Source organism: Mytilus trossulus, chromosome 6 (assembly GCF_036588685.1).
Source record: "Mytilus trossulus isolate FHL-02 chromosome 6, PNRI_Mtr1.1.1.hap1, whole genome shotgun sequence".
NCBI classification, from domain to species: domain Eukaryota; kingdom Metazoa; phylum Mollusca; class Bivalvia; order Mytilida; family Mytilidae; genus Mytilus; species Mytilus trossulus.
In genome coordinates, this window is record NC_086378.1 from 49403057 (window position 1) to 49421182 (window position 18126).

The 18126-nt window shown below is 31.1% G+C and overlaps 1 pseudogene; it reads left to right on the forward strand.

Moving 5' to 3' along the window:
- Window positions 1–593: 593 nt before the first annotated feature.
- Window positions 594–16553, forward strand: LOC134721468 (selenoprotein N-like; annotated as a pseudogene).
- The last annotated feature ends 1573 nt before the right edge of the window (window positions 16554–18126 follow it).

The window sequence follows — 18126 nt, forward strand, 5'->3', positions numbered from 1 at the left end:
CTGTTCAAAGTTTCGTAAAAGTTAATGAAGGGTCATGAAGGTTTGACATTAATAGTTATAGATATTGAAAACTGAAAAATAAGCACATACCTAACCTAAATTTTTACGCCACCAATTAAATCGTGATCGCTTTCGTGGCATTAATGTCGCAGGTTGGAAAAAAATGCATAAACAAATAAAATTTCAGCAGACAACAATATCATGATCTAGATACATATTCCAAGCAGTTGTGTTTTTTGTGTCTTCTGAAAGGTTTATCCTCAGCAATTTATTAAAGAGACGTGTATTATCTCCCTGCCTTTTTTGTACATACATGTATAAAAACAAACAACAACTCTTAAACAGGTTAAATGCACCATGCACACGGCTAAATATGATAAATCAGGTCAAAACGTAAAAGATGAATGTTAAATTCAGAAATTGAGTTGTAATTGGCTTTAATTATAATTTTCAAATAGTCTGTATTAGTATTCGATTATACCAAACGTAACACAATGTTGAATAGATTTTACTACTTTTATTTTTCTTTTCTTTTTAGAAGCCGTTTACGGAAGTGACACACATTTTTTGTTTTTTATTAGGCGGAAGTAAAATTCTGAAATTCGATACATCCGGATTTTGGCGTATCTAAGTTCAACAACGAAGGTCTACGTGACCTGACGCAGTTGCCTTCATTTCGAAATGCCTTCTCCGCCGGACAAAGGCGGTACAGGAGAAAACGAAGTGAGAAGGAGAAAGACAAGAAGCCAGAGTAAAACAGAAAACAACGATGGTCAAAGTCAGCTCAATTCCGAGGAGAGTAATGGAACTAATCAGGAAGTAGTTGATCAAACTATAGAAAGTCCACCAGCTACATCCGAGGCGATAGAACAACAAACCCAACAACAACAATGGCAGCCACAACCCTATTACCAGGAAGTCCTTGTTGTTCCTCCAAACAGAATTATATTTGCTATTCCAAAATGGGTTGTTTACATTGGAACAGCTGTCATTGGCATCCTATTTGTAGCCCTTGGTGGGTTTGTCGGAGACAAAATTTACAAAACATACTTCTTACCAGGTCAAATGTTACCAAACATGACATTTTCTGCTGTTGGAGATGAAGGATGGGAATTTTTCAAGAAATATGACCGTGACAGGGATCTGAAGCTGTCTCTTGATGAATATGAAACTCTGTATCATACTCTCATAGCAAGTGGTATAAATGTATGTTATTTAATATGAAATATACACAATAATAAAAAAAAAAATTAAATAGACTATGAGGCAGGCATACACCTTATCGCTATTTGTCTTCCATAACCAATAACTCGACATCAGACATTTTCACACAGTTTCCCGAAAAAATATGACATCATAATATAAAATATCTAAAGACTTAAAAGTCAAAAGTTCAAGCAGGACAGATCTTTGGTTGGTCAAGTATATCAATAAGGTGTATAACCTTAGTCCTAATAACTATGATGTCTGGTGTCTGGAAAGGCTACTATATTTTTGTTGATGTAAGGCTTCAAAGAAGAAAAATATGATAGCCTTTAAAATTTAAGTCTACAACTATTTGGAGTTTAGTATGACGTCCATTATCACTGTACATACTAATATACATATTTTTAAAGGGGCCTGCTGAAGGACGCCTACAGTTACAGGATTTTCTCGCTACATGGGAGACCCATTGGTGGCCTTTGGCTGTTGTCTACTCTATGGTCGGGTTGTTGTCCCTTTGACACGTTCCCCATTTCCTTTCTCAATTTTATAATTAGTTGGACTAGCATTACTGATGAAAGGGGAGTAATTCAGTATGAATTACATGTATTCTATTTAATTAAATCATATAAACTTCTAAGTCAATTAGTCTGTTAAAAAAGAAACTGAAATACCATGACTTTTCCGTTTTTGGTCCTGATGTTTTACATGTTTTAACTGTGATGTCATTTAAGTTATAAAGCCATTTTCAATGTACATGTAAACAAAGAAATCCTATCATCAGGTAGTGTTTTTTATTTTGGAAAAATTGTTTTAAAAATTGTTATTGTGCTGGACTTCCTACATTGTCCTAGATTGTATACAAGACTGATACATGTACATGTATTATTAATATATTTTACTAAAAGTCTCATGACAAACGAAACTGGAAGAAAGAAAGAGATTTCTGCAGGCTAAAGAAACACACAACAATACACAGTAAAACTCAGTTATTATTAATTCTTAAAAGTGAAAATAGAAATAGTTGATATATAACCTCCATGTTAATTAATAAATAATACATGTACAAAAATGTATAATATAATAAACAGGTCTAAATTGAAAACAACATTCAAACCTATGATTGTGTTGGATAAAAGTTGCAATTTTTATATGTCAATGTACGTGTGCATGTACAACAAATTTCGTTGTTTAGGGGTCTAAATACAGCACATACATGTACAAATTTTCAAAAAAGACCAAATAAGGTGAAACAGTATATTTTAACAAAACACATTGGACTAACAGGTTGAACAACTGATGTTCTTAAACCCTGCTGACTGCCATTAACGAAAACAAATTTCGTTGTAGAGGGGTCTAAATACAGCACAAATGATAGATACAGTACGGGTAGGGACTTATTTTTATGGATGTCTTAATCCGTCTAGTCGGATATGAATAATCGGACATTTTTATGGTAGGTAGTATGGTCATTAATCAACAAATCCAGGTGTGATTGGCAATATATTTGTCCTTTCATCTTAATCCGTGCTGCTAGAATTACGGTTCACTGATTTCAGAATCAGGTTACCTGTAATTTTAACCTCTCAGTCACTTTATTGATTACATCGTTTTTGACATAAAATATTTTTACAGGTGAAGTACTGGAGAAAACTTTGTTTTAATAAAAATAGCCTATTTTTTTAATAATGGTTTTTATATTTCAACTGCTATTTATTTTTTAATTTGTTACTCAAAATTATTTTTGTTTTCTATGTTCTTTGTTGTTTATTTTTTGTTTTTTTGTGTATCTGTTTCTTATTTGTTTGCATAAAATTTCAAACATAAATATTTTTACATGTATTCTATTTCTGGAAGCTTACGGTTATTTTTGTTTTACTCGTAAATCCATTATGCAAAATATTTCTATAATATGTATTTAATATTCAGTCTGTGTTGGGTCAGTTCCGAGATATAAAAAATAATTACAGTGAGCAATACTTGTATATTATTTAGTAGCTTGCTGATTGTTTGTAGTTTATACTTTTTACTGTATAAAACAATTTATTGTCCGAAACTTCAAAGTTGGAGATGTATCAATAAAATATAACGCAAATAATAACACTAGAAGAAGATATTGATTCTTCCCGGACATAAATTTATTTTAATTATTTCCGTGTTTGTTCATTATGCTAAATTTATATAATTGATCTGCATTTGGGGGTAGGGGGTAAATAGGGTCCGGATCTCGAAATCCCGGGCTTAAAAACACGAAGTCCCAAGGTCCTGAATTTAAATAAATCAAAATCCCGACATCGCGAAAAAAAGAATTCCAGATCCCGAAAGTGTTAATCCCGAAATCCCGAACTTAAATTAATTGCGTAATATTAATTTACGCACAATCCATGTAAAAAAGGAAACTTGTATATTATATATTTTTAACGGCAATTTGTTAAGAAAAATTTGCCGTGAAAAGATAATTCCATGATACACATATTAGTGATCAACAGCGTGTGCACGTGGTTGAACTTTAACTTGACTCCACTCACAATATTATTGAATGCTAATAAAAGATGTTAAAGATCGATTTTGTCCACTGCACGAGATTCTTTTATGGCGGGAAATGTCGTAACAGTAAACACAGGTGACCTTACTTGAACGACTGTGGGAAAATCCATTCATGATTAAATTTGATGTGGAATGATTGACAGTATTGTGCGTTAGTTTTGAGGCTCTTGATCGATTGACCAGAATAGAAATTTAATCGATTTACATACATGTAAAATCAAAATCAAAACAAGATTTAGTCTTCTTTAACTATTTTTTGTTTTATTTTTATCAGTCATTTCCCGGATTCCCATTTAAATATTCTACTTTGGAGAACTCCTTTAAACTTCGGACAACATCCATCGATTTTAAAATTTTTACGGACTGCGCGAGCTATAGAATGACCCTAGAAGTACGACGAAAAAGTGAAGACAGCTGATCATGAATAGTACGATTAGCCTTCAACCCCATTGGGGTATAAATGTGCATTTATTCAATAAACTATATAAGGTTAAATTTTGATTTTCGTGTATCGATTCGTAAAATATATTTATAATAAAAGCACCGGCGATTTTCATAAAAATATAGAAAGGCAATATCTCGATTGTCAACAATTTTTTGTTAAATAAAAAATAGGAATCGAAATATGATCACGGCGTTATAAATATTGTATTTAAAGAAACCAATTGTTTGACTTTCAAAGAGATTAACGGGAAATATGTCAAAATAGAAAGCACGAGTGATCTGTCTGACCAAAAAGTTTTTCTTGCGAGAAATGATTGACAGGTGTGAATTGATGTAGAGGCTCCGACGGGGAAAGTTGTATCAAAAGGAAAATAACTTTATTCACAATGCATATACATATTTTATAAATACGATATGTTGGCCTTATACTTAAAATTGTGTTTCTAATAATAACATATAAAGGAACAGGACGTTAAAAGGGGGAAATAATATAACCATCAATGATAACTCGTATAATTTACGGGATTGATGTCTCAACAATTTGATTTAAATTTCGATTGAAAACAGTCTTGGTTGTTATTAGGCTTATTATACACAAATCACAATCAGAAGCATGAGAAGTAGACATTACTACAAAAAAAAGTAACAATTTTATTATGATTTATTTTGTAGGTAACAACAGATCTTCAGTACAAGGCAGATTATACTGTAGGTAAAGATGAGCAGACCATTACAATGCAGGCCTACTTCCAACCTCTACTGCTGGAAACCATGAATACCAACCTCAGTGATCCAGTATGTCATTTTATACTAGAAATTTAGATTTTTATGCCCCACCTACGACAGTATAGGGGCATTTTGTATTCTGGTCTGTGCATCCGTCCGTCTGTCCCGCCTCAGGTTAAAGTTTTTGGTCAAGGTAGTTTTTGATGAAGTTGAAGTCCAATCAACTTCAAACTTAGTACACATGTTTCCTATGATATGATCTTTACCCCAATTTCACGGTCCACTGAAAATAGAAAATGATAATGCGAGTGGGGCATTTGTGTACTGAGAACACATTCTTGTTTTCTGATGTTTCAGGGTTTGTCATGTTTGTAGGGACTTTTAAGTACAATGTACAAATAGCCCTATTGCTACACATATGTTTTTTAGCCTTGGCTATTACAGAGACATGTATTATATGTCTCTCGCTATTATCATGATTATGGCTTGTTATTAGTCAATGATAAATACAAGTGTTTGTCATTATTTATTCTTACTATAATAGCTAACAATCAATGTTTATATTTTATACAAGTCAACATGTCAGTATACATTTGTAACTGTTTTTTAGCCATGATGAAAATATTTTAGTGCAATATAATGTAATATTTTAGGCTCTATTTCCTAACAGAGCAATTAAATGACATTAAATTCAGATCACTTGTACACTTTTGCTATAAAATGATATTTGTTTTTAACTGTGTTCAGTTTATACAAAATATTTCAATCTTGATGCATCTGTGGACTCACCAGTTTTGAAAATGGTGAGTCCAGACAGATTTTGAAGCATCCAGGACTCATTGACTCGCCTTAGTGAGAACCCTGATTATTCTTACTATAAGAGCTAACAATCAATATGTTTATATGTTATACAAGTCAGTATCAATGTATAAAAATAATCTCAAACTATTTCTGCTATTCATTTTTTAATATTTATGAACAAAAGCATGAAACACTAGCATGACTAGAAAAGCTTTGAAATTTGTGAAAGGTGTTATACTTATACATCATGTACTTATGCAATATGATTGACACATGTTGTCTCACATTGTGCACATGAACTAACTCATGAAAGCAAGAGGATACTTTTACCGTTATAAATTATTTTTAATCTATAATTTTTCATGTTTAGTTTTGTCATTTATTTCAAAATAAAAAATTTTAATTATCAAAGAACATACAGAAATTATAAAAGAAGTACTGTGGATTCATTTATTTTCGTGGGTACCAATTTTCGTGGATTATGGAAAACTTGCAAGTTCGTGGATATTTAATTTCATGGTTTTGCCGAAATCTACATACCAGCCTATAGAAAATTGGTTATTCGTTGAACATTTAATTTCGTGTTTCGCCAGTACCCACGAAAGCCACGAAAATTGGTATCCCACGAATAATAACTAATCCACAGTATAATATTTTGAATACTAGTACCAAGTAGTAATAAAATAGAGAAAGAAAATGGGGAATGTGTCAAAGGGACAACAACCCGACCATTGTTTATATGTTACATATTTGTTTTTCGTTCACTTTTTTACATAAATGAGGCCGTTTGTTTTCTCACTTGAATTGTTTTACATTGTCTTATCGGGGCCTTTAATAGCTGACAATATGCAGTATGGGCTTTGCTCATTGTTGAAGGCCATACGGTGACCTATAATTGTTAATGTTTGTGTCATTTTGGTCTTTTGTAGATAGTTGTCTCATTTGCAATCATACCACATCTTCTTTTTTATAAGTAGTGTACATTATATATTCTATCAGCATGATCAGTATATATATGAAGCATTTATATTAAGAAGGGTTAAACTAAACCTAATTTGTTTGAAGCATGTACTAAGTCAGGCTATTTAAACAACAAATTATTTGTCGTTGAATGTTTGCTGTATATCTACTTTTATGTTAGTGCCCTTGTGATCTTATTAAACTGTTGCTAACCCCTGATATGAAATTTCTCTCATGTTATTTGCATTGTATGTAAATTATTTCAGTCAGAACAGATTGATTCATTAAAAGGCCTTCAAGATTGGAAAACACCCAACAAAGAGACGAAAGACTTTGGAGTGACACAGTTCAAAGGATTTCTACCTCCAAATAACTCCTTTATCGAGGAACCAGGAAAAGTTTATCAAATTTGGAACATAAATAGTACCAGCCTGCCAGACATTCCAAGTCATAGGTCCAGTAATAAATGGCTGCCTCCTAGAGTTGAGGATGAATTAGTTGTGATACACCAACTTCTTTCCATGTTCCATCCTCGTCCATTTTTAAGGTCCAGATTTCCACCACAAGGGGGCGTGGCAAGTGTACGAGCATACAACAAGGAATATCTGGATATAAGTTTCAGGTATGTGTTTCCACAAGCTAAACAAAAAGTTATTCACACAAGTAGATTTTAAATAAACTCCTGATCAATACTAGGGTTGAAAGGTTGTTTTTGCGCCAGACACACGTTTTGTCTTCCAAAGACTAATCAATGACACTGGAATAAAAAAAAATTCAGGGACACTCGAATGATTTTTTTTTAAAAGTCAAATGAGATATGAAGTCGAAGAGTACTGAGGACCAAACATTCCTGAAAAATATACCAAATACAATAATTAAGATAAGATTTGGAGACAAGGGCAATATTCTTTTTCATTCAATTTGATTTTTTCACCAACAAATCTTATGACAAAAATTGATTGTTATGTAATACTGAAATCAGGGATGGGGTAATCGTAATCTGTAATCGTAATCGATTGTAATTGATTACATTCTTTCAAGTAATCGACAGTAATCTGTAATCGAAGACATTTTCGATTACATGTAATCGTAATTTAATCGATTACAGCAAAAATTTGGATGTAATCATCGATTACTTTTCGATTACTTTAGTATAATAGTTTGATGAATAATAACCTATTTCAGATGTCAGTAAGAAAGCTTAATTTTTGAAAAAACAATTAGTTATGAATAAGTCATTATTGCAATGCGATGACATGTTACATTTATGTTGAAAGTCAAAATTTCAAGATTTTTTAAATATTTCTACTCTTCATCAAGAGATTTGATTTAAAAAAAACCAGCTATTAACTTATAATTTAGAAACAATGCTTTGAATGATGCATTTTGTAAAGATCTTTATTTCCACTTTCCAAATGTTGAGCAATATAATTGTGTTTTCCTTATGTTATTTTTTGTTGAAATGTTGAAGTATGTAATTGACAGTAATCGAAAAGTAATGTAATTACTTTTGGTAAAGTAATTGATTGTAATCGATTACATACTAAAATTTGAGTAATCGATTATTAATCGATTGCACAAAAATCCTTCATGTAATCGATTATTAATCGATTACATTTGTCAGTAATCGTGCCCATCCCTGACTGAAATATTCATGACTTGCAAGTATCTTAAGAATTTTTGTTAGATGAGTGACTAAACTACTGTAATACTGAGTTGGTTAGATGTAAATTGTATATTTTTGTGCTTTAGATTACATGCTGAGTTCCAATTAAGTGAACCACCAAACAATCCCATGTGGTTTACACCAGCACAGTTTACAGGAAACCTCATCATCTCAAGGAATTACAAGAAAATCATATACTTCCATATGTATGTCCCTACAGATAAAAAACTGAATGTGGGTGAGTACTTCGATACTATTGGCAACCTCTTAGGAAACCAACTTTACATTTTATATTAGAAATAAGGACTTAAAACTGCATTAACTATGATATATTACATCAACATTTCATATTAAGGATTCAATCATTTTAATTGGTGGAGAGCTATCACATATTTTTCTTTAAGTTATTTTTAATTACAATTATCAGTCAGGGGACTTACTGAAATAAGTGATTTTCTAAATCACTGATTCAAGTAACATTATTTCCATAAAGGTTTAGAGTTGTCTTTCTTTAATAATCATCTATTTAAGTAGTACAAATTAATCACTAGAAGAAGTGATTTAATTTTCTTGTAGCTTTAAATGTAGAATACTAATGATCCGGGGACTAATTGTGTTTCTAAACTTATCAGAACTAACATCTGTGTTGTCTAGGATGACCAGGTCATTTCAGGTGATGACCTTGTACTGAATCTAGGATAATGACATAAAAATCAATTGTTTAAGTATCAGACCTCAATTTCCTTCCCAAAAATCACTTCTTTAAGTATCATTCTTTAAATAACCCCCACTAATTTCAACACCCCCAAACAGTGAAATTTTCATCGCTAACAGTAGAATTTTATTACATAATCTGAAAGATGAAACCTTGAACTTCACAGGAAAAATATTCCCACTCCTGGGAAAAATCTTTTAAGAAAGTATTAGTTCATTATGTAAAGCCATTATTATAGCATTTTTCAACAAAAATAGATTTTTTTAGCTAAATGGTAGGATCAAAGGCTAAACCTTGCTACTTAAAAGAAGCAATCAGGGCCAAGTGAGCTTTTCTCATCACTTGGCGTCCGTTGTCCGTCGTCGTCCGTCGTCGTTAACTTTTACAAAGATCTTCTCCTCTGAAACTACTGGGCCAAATCAAACCAAACTTGGCCACAATCATCATTGGGGTATCTAGTTTAAAAAATGTGTGGCGTGACCCGGTCAACCAACCAAGATGGCCGCCACGGCTAAAAATAGAACATAGGGGTAAAATGCAGTTTTTGGCTTATAACTCAAAAACCAAAGCATTTTGAGGAAATCTGACATGGGATAAAAATGTTTATCAGGTCAAGAACTATCTGCCCTGAAATTTTCAGATGAATCGGTCAATCGGTTGTTGGGTTGCTGCCCCTGAATTGGTAATTTTGAGGAAATTTTGCTGTTTTTGGTTATTATCTTGAATATTATTATAGATAGAGATAAATTGTAAACAGCAAAAATGTTCAGCAAAGTAAGATCTACAAATAAGTCAACATGACCAAAATGGTCAGTTGACCCCTTTAGGAGTTATTGCCCTTTATAGTCAATCTTTAACCATTTTTCATAAATCTAAGTAATCTTTAACAAAATCTCCACTGAAACTACTAGGCCACAATCATCTTTGGGGTATCTAGTTTGAAAAATGTGTCCGATGACTTGGCCATTCAACCAAGATGGCCGCCACGGCTAAAAATAGAACATAGGGGTAAAATGCAGTTTTTTGCTTATAACTATGAAACCAAAGCATCTAGAGCAAATCTGACAAGAAGTTAAATTGTTAATCAAGTCAATATCTATCTGCCCTGAATTTTTCAGATGAATTGGACAACTGGTTGTTGGGTTGCTGCCCTCCAATTGGTAATTTTTAAAGAAATTTTGCCGTTTTTGGTTATCTTGAATACTATTATAGATAGCGATAAACTGTAAACAGCAATAATGTTCAGCAAAGTAAGATCTATAAATAAGTCAACATGACCTAAATGGTCAATTGACCCCTTAAGGAGTTATTGCCCTTTATAGTCAATTTTTAACAATTTTCATTAATTTGGTAAATTTATGTAAATTTTTACCAAATGTAGTTCTCTGTTACTAATGGGCAAAGTTCATGATAGATATAATTGTAAGAAGCAAAATCGTTCAGTAAAGTAAGAACTTCAAACACATCACCATCACCAAAATACAATTTTGTCATGAATCCATTTGTGTCCTTTGTTTAATATGCACATAGACCAAGGTGAGCGACACAGGCTCTTTAGAGCCTCTAGTTTTTAAATTTTGCTAATTAAATTATGATAATATTTAAACCTATGTGTTTAAAATTTTGAAAAAACTACAAAATCCCAATTAGTGACAAAACCTGGAATTTACTACTCAAATAAGTGATTTAAAAATCACTTATTTCAGTAAGTCCCCTGACTGATTATAATAGAATATAACATCAATAACTACATTTGTAACAACATGACAACTATAATAAAAAATAGTGTGTATCCAATTTTTTCAAGAAAATGAACAAAAGACCTTATCTACATTGTAACTATCAATTTCCTAATTTTAGCATTATTGCTTTCATAAAAAGTAAATGCTTCCTGTTCATGGTTTTGTAGGGTTGTTAAAGCATTGATTCTAAACATGTTTTAAGTATGTTGGCCATCCAAAATGGTTAACCAAGATTTTTATGCCCCACCTACGATAGTAGAGGGGCATTATGTTTTCTGGTCTGTGCCTCAGTTTGTTCGTCCGTTCGTTCGTCTGTTCGTTCGTCCCGCTTCAGGTTAAAGTTTTTGGTCGAGGTAGTTTTTGATGGAGTTGAGGTCCAATCAATTTGAAACTTAGTTCACATGTTCCCTATGATATGATCTTTCTAATTTTAATGTCAAATTAAAGTATTGACCTTAATTTCATGGTCCACTGAACAAAGAAAAAGATAGTGTGAAGCTCAGGTTAAAGTTTTTGGTCAAGGTAGTTTTTGATGAAGTTAAAGTCCAATCAACTTGAAACTTAGTACACATGTTAACTATGATATGATCTTTCTAATTTTTAATGCCAAATTAAAGTATTGACCCCAATTTCACGGTCCAGTGAACATGTTAAATGATAGTGCGAGTGGGGCATCCGTGTACTATGGACACATTCTTGTTTTATCTTTATTTCAAAGTGATTTGTCTTTTTTGACCCCTGGTACATTATTTATGATTTTCATGTTGTTCTTACTGTTTAAAATTTATTTCTGGTTTACATGTGAAATTGCAATTACTCAGTAGATATATACATAATTATTTTGTTTTTCCATTTCAGACATGGAATGGATAAATGATATAGAGACAGCAGCTGCTATGCAGGTAGACATTGGATTCTTACCACAAATGGAGATGAACATGATTAGCACTACAACAGATTCGGAAAAGACAGTCAAAGGAATTAAATGGACAAACGAAATACCAGAATTTGATGTTAAAAGGAAGATAGAGATCAAAATGTATCCATTTAAAGAGGTATATATAATTTTTTTACTACATCCATGTTTTAAATTGAAACCGGTAATACTATTTTTCTTCTTCTGTTCTTAACCTCTTTCAATCTTTTAGTCTTACGTACTATACCAGTGAACTGATTTCAGATAATCTGTAAAACACTATGACAATCTGAGGTTCTGGATTCCCTTTGAAACGTGTCATTTATGAAATAACAGTCATGTTTTTTTGAACTCCGACAGCATCAATTGGTAATTCAATGTTGGCAAATTAATTTTTACTGGTTTTGACTGTCATTTAAGACAGGTGCCACTGTTCTTTTTTATTATAAAAAATCATTTATTTTACAATTAGCATGATTATAAAGATATTGATCATTCATGTTGATACTTTTTATCAGAAAATTTAATGGAAAAAGATTATCCATAAAAGAAAATATTGATTGGTTCAAAAATGTCAACATTTATCAACAGCTAAAATTTGATGATATGATTAGCTTTATATCCTAATTTTATTTTTCTATGCTTTTAGGTGCCATACTTCAACTTCACCGACTCCTTTGAAAGAGCACAAGAGGAAGACAAATTAGTGCACTCTATATTACTTTGGGGTGCACTGGATGATCAGAGTTGCTGAGGTTCTGGGCGGACACTCAGGGATACTTCCCTGGAGAGTCCGCCCGTTGTAGCTCTTCTTAAAGAGAGCTATATCAGTAACTGGGCACTTGTTGCTGATTTGCAGGTAACAATTATGAACAAAGAAAGATAACTCCAATTTATAATATGTATTTTTATCTTGAAGATTCAGTGTTCACAAGCACTCATCTTATGGTTAAAAAGTAATGTGAGTAGCATGGAAAAAATGTAAGCAAAATTTAGATATAGAAATTGTGTCGCACTATAAATTCATTTACATTTAGAATTTTCATATTTATATCAAAATAAACTCGCAAGATACAACATGGCTTTCTTTTACTTCCATTCATATTAGGTATTAAATTGCAGCACCGTTGGTATAATAGTATAATAAGATATACTATTTATGATATAAAACATAATAAATATATTTAGAGTTATTCTGAATTTCGTATAAATATATTTAGAGTTATTCTGAATTTCGTATAAATATATTTAGAGTTATTCTGAATTTCGTATGTGTTTTCAGCTGTGTATCATATTAACTGGTGATCCATTGAATGGATCTGTCTTGTGTTGTCACTTGTTTAGACGTACATGTACTTATTAAACATAATTAATATTCATAATAATATTTATGATTGACAGGAACTTGAAAAAGATCCTCATCAGCCAGTGTACAGTAAAACAGCCAGTCATTTCTTACAGAATTATAAATTCCCTGTTATGATGTATCTGGCTCTAAAAAATGGTACAATCGTACACAGGGTCAATGCCAATGATTTCATGCACTCACCAGAGGGCGAATATAGCGTATCAATGTTAGACTCTTTTTGGCAGCTATTGTAAGTATGATAAGAATCAAGACTTGTATATAAATATAAGAAGATGTGGTATGAGTGACAATGAGACAACTCATGTAGTTTGCTTTTAAGTTATTTATTTATTAAAATAATGTTTTGAGGGTGAATCAAATGAGATGGTAGGAGGGAAGTTATATGTTTTAACAAGTATAAGTGGTTATTAGATTTTAGCAAGTTTATAAGAATAATAAGATGTGGTATGAATGTCAATGGGACAACTATCTTTCAGTGACCGAAAGACTTGGGATTGAGCAGATATATTATTTCTTTGTGGACTTCTGAAGTCCTTACTTAGTTTTTACATTTCCAATTTTAATGGAATAGAGCTTAGGATGGTAAGCTTCATATGACACACTTGAAAACACATGTGCTGTCCAAGTTTTGGAGAGAGAAAAAGTTGTAATTGATATTTTAATGTATTTATTTTGAAACAGAAACTTGGAAATGTTTTTCATTGTGTGGATTAAAAGTGTTTTATTTTCTTGATAAAAGCACAAAGTTTTCATATACATTGTATATTATAATTGCTGTCACTATAATAAAAGGAGAAAGAATAATCCATTGTTTATTATTGGTTGACAGTTCCGGAGATGAAGGGTTGATACCTACAAGGAAAGTAACAACTCAACGTCCAGAACTGTTCCGTGAAAAGAGGATGGAAAAAAGAGAAGAAATTCCACCGTAAGTTGAACAGTAAAAATTGTAAAGTCAAAGGGTTTTATATCTCTAATCTTATAAAGGTTTTAGTAGTTATTGTTCAGATAGAAATATCCTATATGACATGTGTAAAATAACATAATTGATAATAGTGTGTGTATGTTAATGTTTTATACAGCTAGATTTTAACTAGATTGATTTTTTAGCAAGATGTTAGTTTGTGAATTTTTATACAGAGAGCTTTAAACAAGACAGTAGTTTTTGAATGTTTATACACACAGGTTTTAATAGATAAGAAAATATTTAATACAATGCAGTTTAAAGATATTAAGACAGAATGGCACTACAAAATGAACATAAGAAAACTCATTCAGTGGTGCATTCTATGGGAATGGCTTAGAGGGCCTACATATTTTTGGATCATCATGCTCATGTTTACCCATTAAAATCCATCAATTTTTTTACGAACAAATAAAAATGAATGCATTGAAAATATTTTTTAAATACTTTTCTTGTATATTTTCAGGGAACATACAAATGAAGAGAAATATTTACAATTTTTAAAGGAGGGTGTGAGAAGAGCCCAAAATTATTTGTAACCATGACAAGCCTTAGATAGAGATATGCTGTGATAATCATGTGCTGAGGAAAATAACATTGCAATAACCATACATTCCATACATTCCAAGCCTTCATTTACATTCCATGCAATTATCAGGATTTTAGTCAGAATTTGTGTTGAATATTAGTTTTATACTAGCTAAATATAATTTACAAATATAGAGAAAAGTTTCATTGGGCATCAGAAGATAACTATTTTTCTAGAGTTATAAAATTAACTAATGCGCGTTAATTATGAATCTCTTGGAATATTTTCAATGGTTAAACTAGATTTTACATTTTTTTACTTGATGCAAAACTTACAGAACTAAAGTAAAGTGTACAAGTTTGTTTTAAAAAAGACTCAGACTGAATTTTCAATTTGAAAAAAAAACCACCAAAATAAATATAATTTTTCATGTACAGTATCAATATCAAATATCCTCTGTCTGTTTGCATTTTTAATAATAAATTTTTAATCATGTTTATGATTTTCATGAAAAGGTGATGAAAAATTATGCATACAGGTTTTTGATTGTGAAATCCTATTTGAACCATTTGTGATATTTAATTGTTAGAGATGTAAATATTTTATTGGCTATTTATAAATGTTAATGATTCTATTTTTGGAGTTGATCATTCAAAATCATTTATTTTTTATACATTCTAACATTGTATTATTATATATTTTGTCATTTATACCTTTAAGGTATAGGAGAATTTTTCTTGATGTATGATTTTGTTACATGAATGTGTTTGATGTTTTTGTAATAGAAAGAGTGTGTGTGCAGTTTTAAACCTTGTTTTAACATTAGTTTTTTTTTTTAAATTTTAGGTGTTTGAAAGTGTGTTTGGGGTTAATATGGTTAGTCAAATATTATGGTAATTACTGCTAGCCTTTTGATGTATAATATTTTTATACTCTTTATCGCTATTTTGTCCAATCTGGAACCGAAATAGTTACCATATAAAAAAGAGGATGCAATATGATTACCAATGAGACTACTGTCCACAAGAGACCAAAATGACACAGACATTAACAACTATAGGTCAACCATGTCAACTTCCTAATCGGGTCAAGTGTCACAAAAAACAAAGGTCATCATTAATGAGCTGAAGGAGGTAAAAGTTTAGAAGTAAACATTTTGTGGATTTTATAGTTTATTGTCGAAACTTTTTAGACTCAAATAAGATTCAAACAATTTTTTATTGAATTGCTTACTATGGTTTAAACATGTCTATGAAAATTTCTATGCACCATATATTGTTTGAATAGGGCGCCAGATAGCTTCTACTGCATTGTGAAATAGTTGTGTAATTTCAGTATTTATTCGGATCGAAATAAATAAAAATAAGTTTTTTTTTAATATTACCACAAATATTTGTGTGCTTAAGAATTATTTTAGTTTTTTCTTATCAGTCTATTAAAATTTATCTAAATTGGCTTATCAAAATGTAGTTAAATTATTTTTTTTTGGAAAGAAACATTTTCTGATTAATTTTGAATGAAATGGATTATTATTACTTGTAACAGCCTAACATTTTGATTTAGTTTAGTTAGCAAGTAAATTTCTATTTTTAGGAGTTGAGACTTAAACTTAGAGAAATTTTTGCAATATATCTGAAAAAAATATAATACTGTCATAATTGCTCAAAAAACTTCACAATCATTTATTGTCAATCAAATTTACTCGATTTTTTACATATCATCAAATTAATTTGTATCTGCTTTTTGTTTTTATACTAACATTTTATTTATGCTGTTTTAATTATTATTCTCAGTTGATTCATCCTCGTGTGTAGTTTTGTGTATAAATATTATACATGTAATGAAGGTCACATGTTAAAGTAGGTCACTACCTAATGGGACTTGATGTAATGTGTGTATTTTTACATTTAACTAAATTTGTGGATGAATTTTCTGTAACAGTAGTATAATAAACAATATGTTTTAAGATTATATTTTGTTTTTATTTTTATGCCAAAATACTTTACATGTAATAATGAATTAATTAAATGTGAATATATTTCAACAAAATAAATATAGAATACATCTACAGGTCACCACAGGGTCTTCAAAATTTGCTGTGTGATACTAGCCTGTCAAGCTCTAAATTGCCATGATGCAGAGCCATAGCACCTTTTGATTATAATTGACAATTTGCGGACTTTATGTGACTCTAGTATGTCAAACTCTAAAATGTCTTGGTGTGGAAATGTAGTTCTATAAAAGTTTCTTTTAAATAGTTTCTTACAATTTGTGGACTATGGTTAGCAAATTGTAGGGTATACCAAATATCATATAGACTTAAGAGCTATTGTTCAGCAGTTATACATGGCCCTAGGTGTAGAAAGGACTGTTGTTTGAAAAAATTCCACCCACTCCAAATTTCCGATATGACATAACAATTAAGAATGATATAATTAAAGAAAACATTTGATTATGTTCCTTTTTTTAAGTCAGGCACAAGCAAAAGTGTCATAACTTAACTAACATCAATTAAGATGCAACATTTTCTAATAGATATAAGAGAAAACTCTCCATCTAAGTCTTCTTTATCCAGATTCTGTAAATACTAAGTATAGATTTCATTAAAAGAGCAAAATGTGAGATTATCATAATTTTGTTAAAATAATTGATAATCCATAAACTAAAAACAAATGTTGAAAGGCTTGAGAAGTCTGGAAGGGAAAATATATATTCATACAGAGCTATGAAATCAAGCATATGATTGGGAAATATTGATCATAATGGAAATAAGAAGATCTAGTTGTGGTATGTGTGCCAATGAGTTAACTCTCAATTTAAATCATGATAAGTAAACAATTATAGGTCAAAGTGTAGCCTTGGCTCATATCGAACAACAAGCCATGTAGGCCCGCCCAGGACCCTACAATGACAAGTGTTAAACAATTTGAACAGGAAAACCACTGATCTAATCTATATTGAAAACTAGAGACGAGAAACAGCAACCACTGAACAACAGGCTCCTGAGTAAGGACAGGTGCAAGCAAATGCAGTGAGTGAAACAATTTTAAAAGGAGCCAAACTTCATGCTTACCTGAAACAGTAGTACAGCATAGAAAGTTACACTTTAAAATATCAATTGAAATGAATGAACTCGATCAAAAATGCATATTCATAGAAGGAAGTATGTCCACTTTTCTCATATGCCAATGCAGCAGTCATTATGTATCATCAATCATGGAACCGTATTAGTTGGTGACAAAATAATGGCTTTGTGATATTGAAAATGTTATATCAAAGCTGAATGAATTGCTGTCCAGTGGAAAGTATCACATGCATATTCAGGAAAAGAATAAATTTCGATTTATAATAACAGTTCTATCCTTTTGTGTAATCGGTAAACAATATGTTTTTATGTTTTCCTGTAATTTGAAAAAATACAGGTGTAAAAAAATGAATGTTTTTTACACATTATGACTCGAATGGTAAGTTGTCTCATTGGCACTCATACTACATTTTAGTTCTATGTAAATCCTTCTATACTACACAGGAACATTGTTTTTTT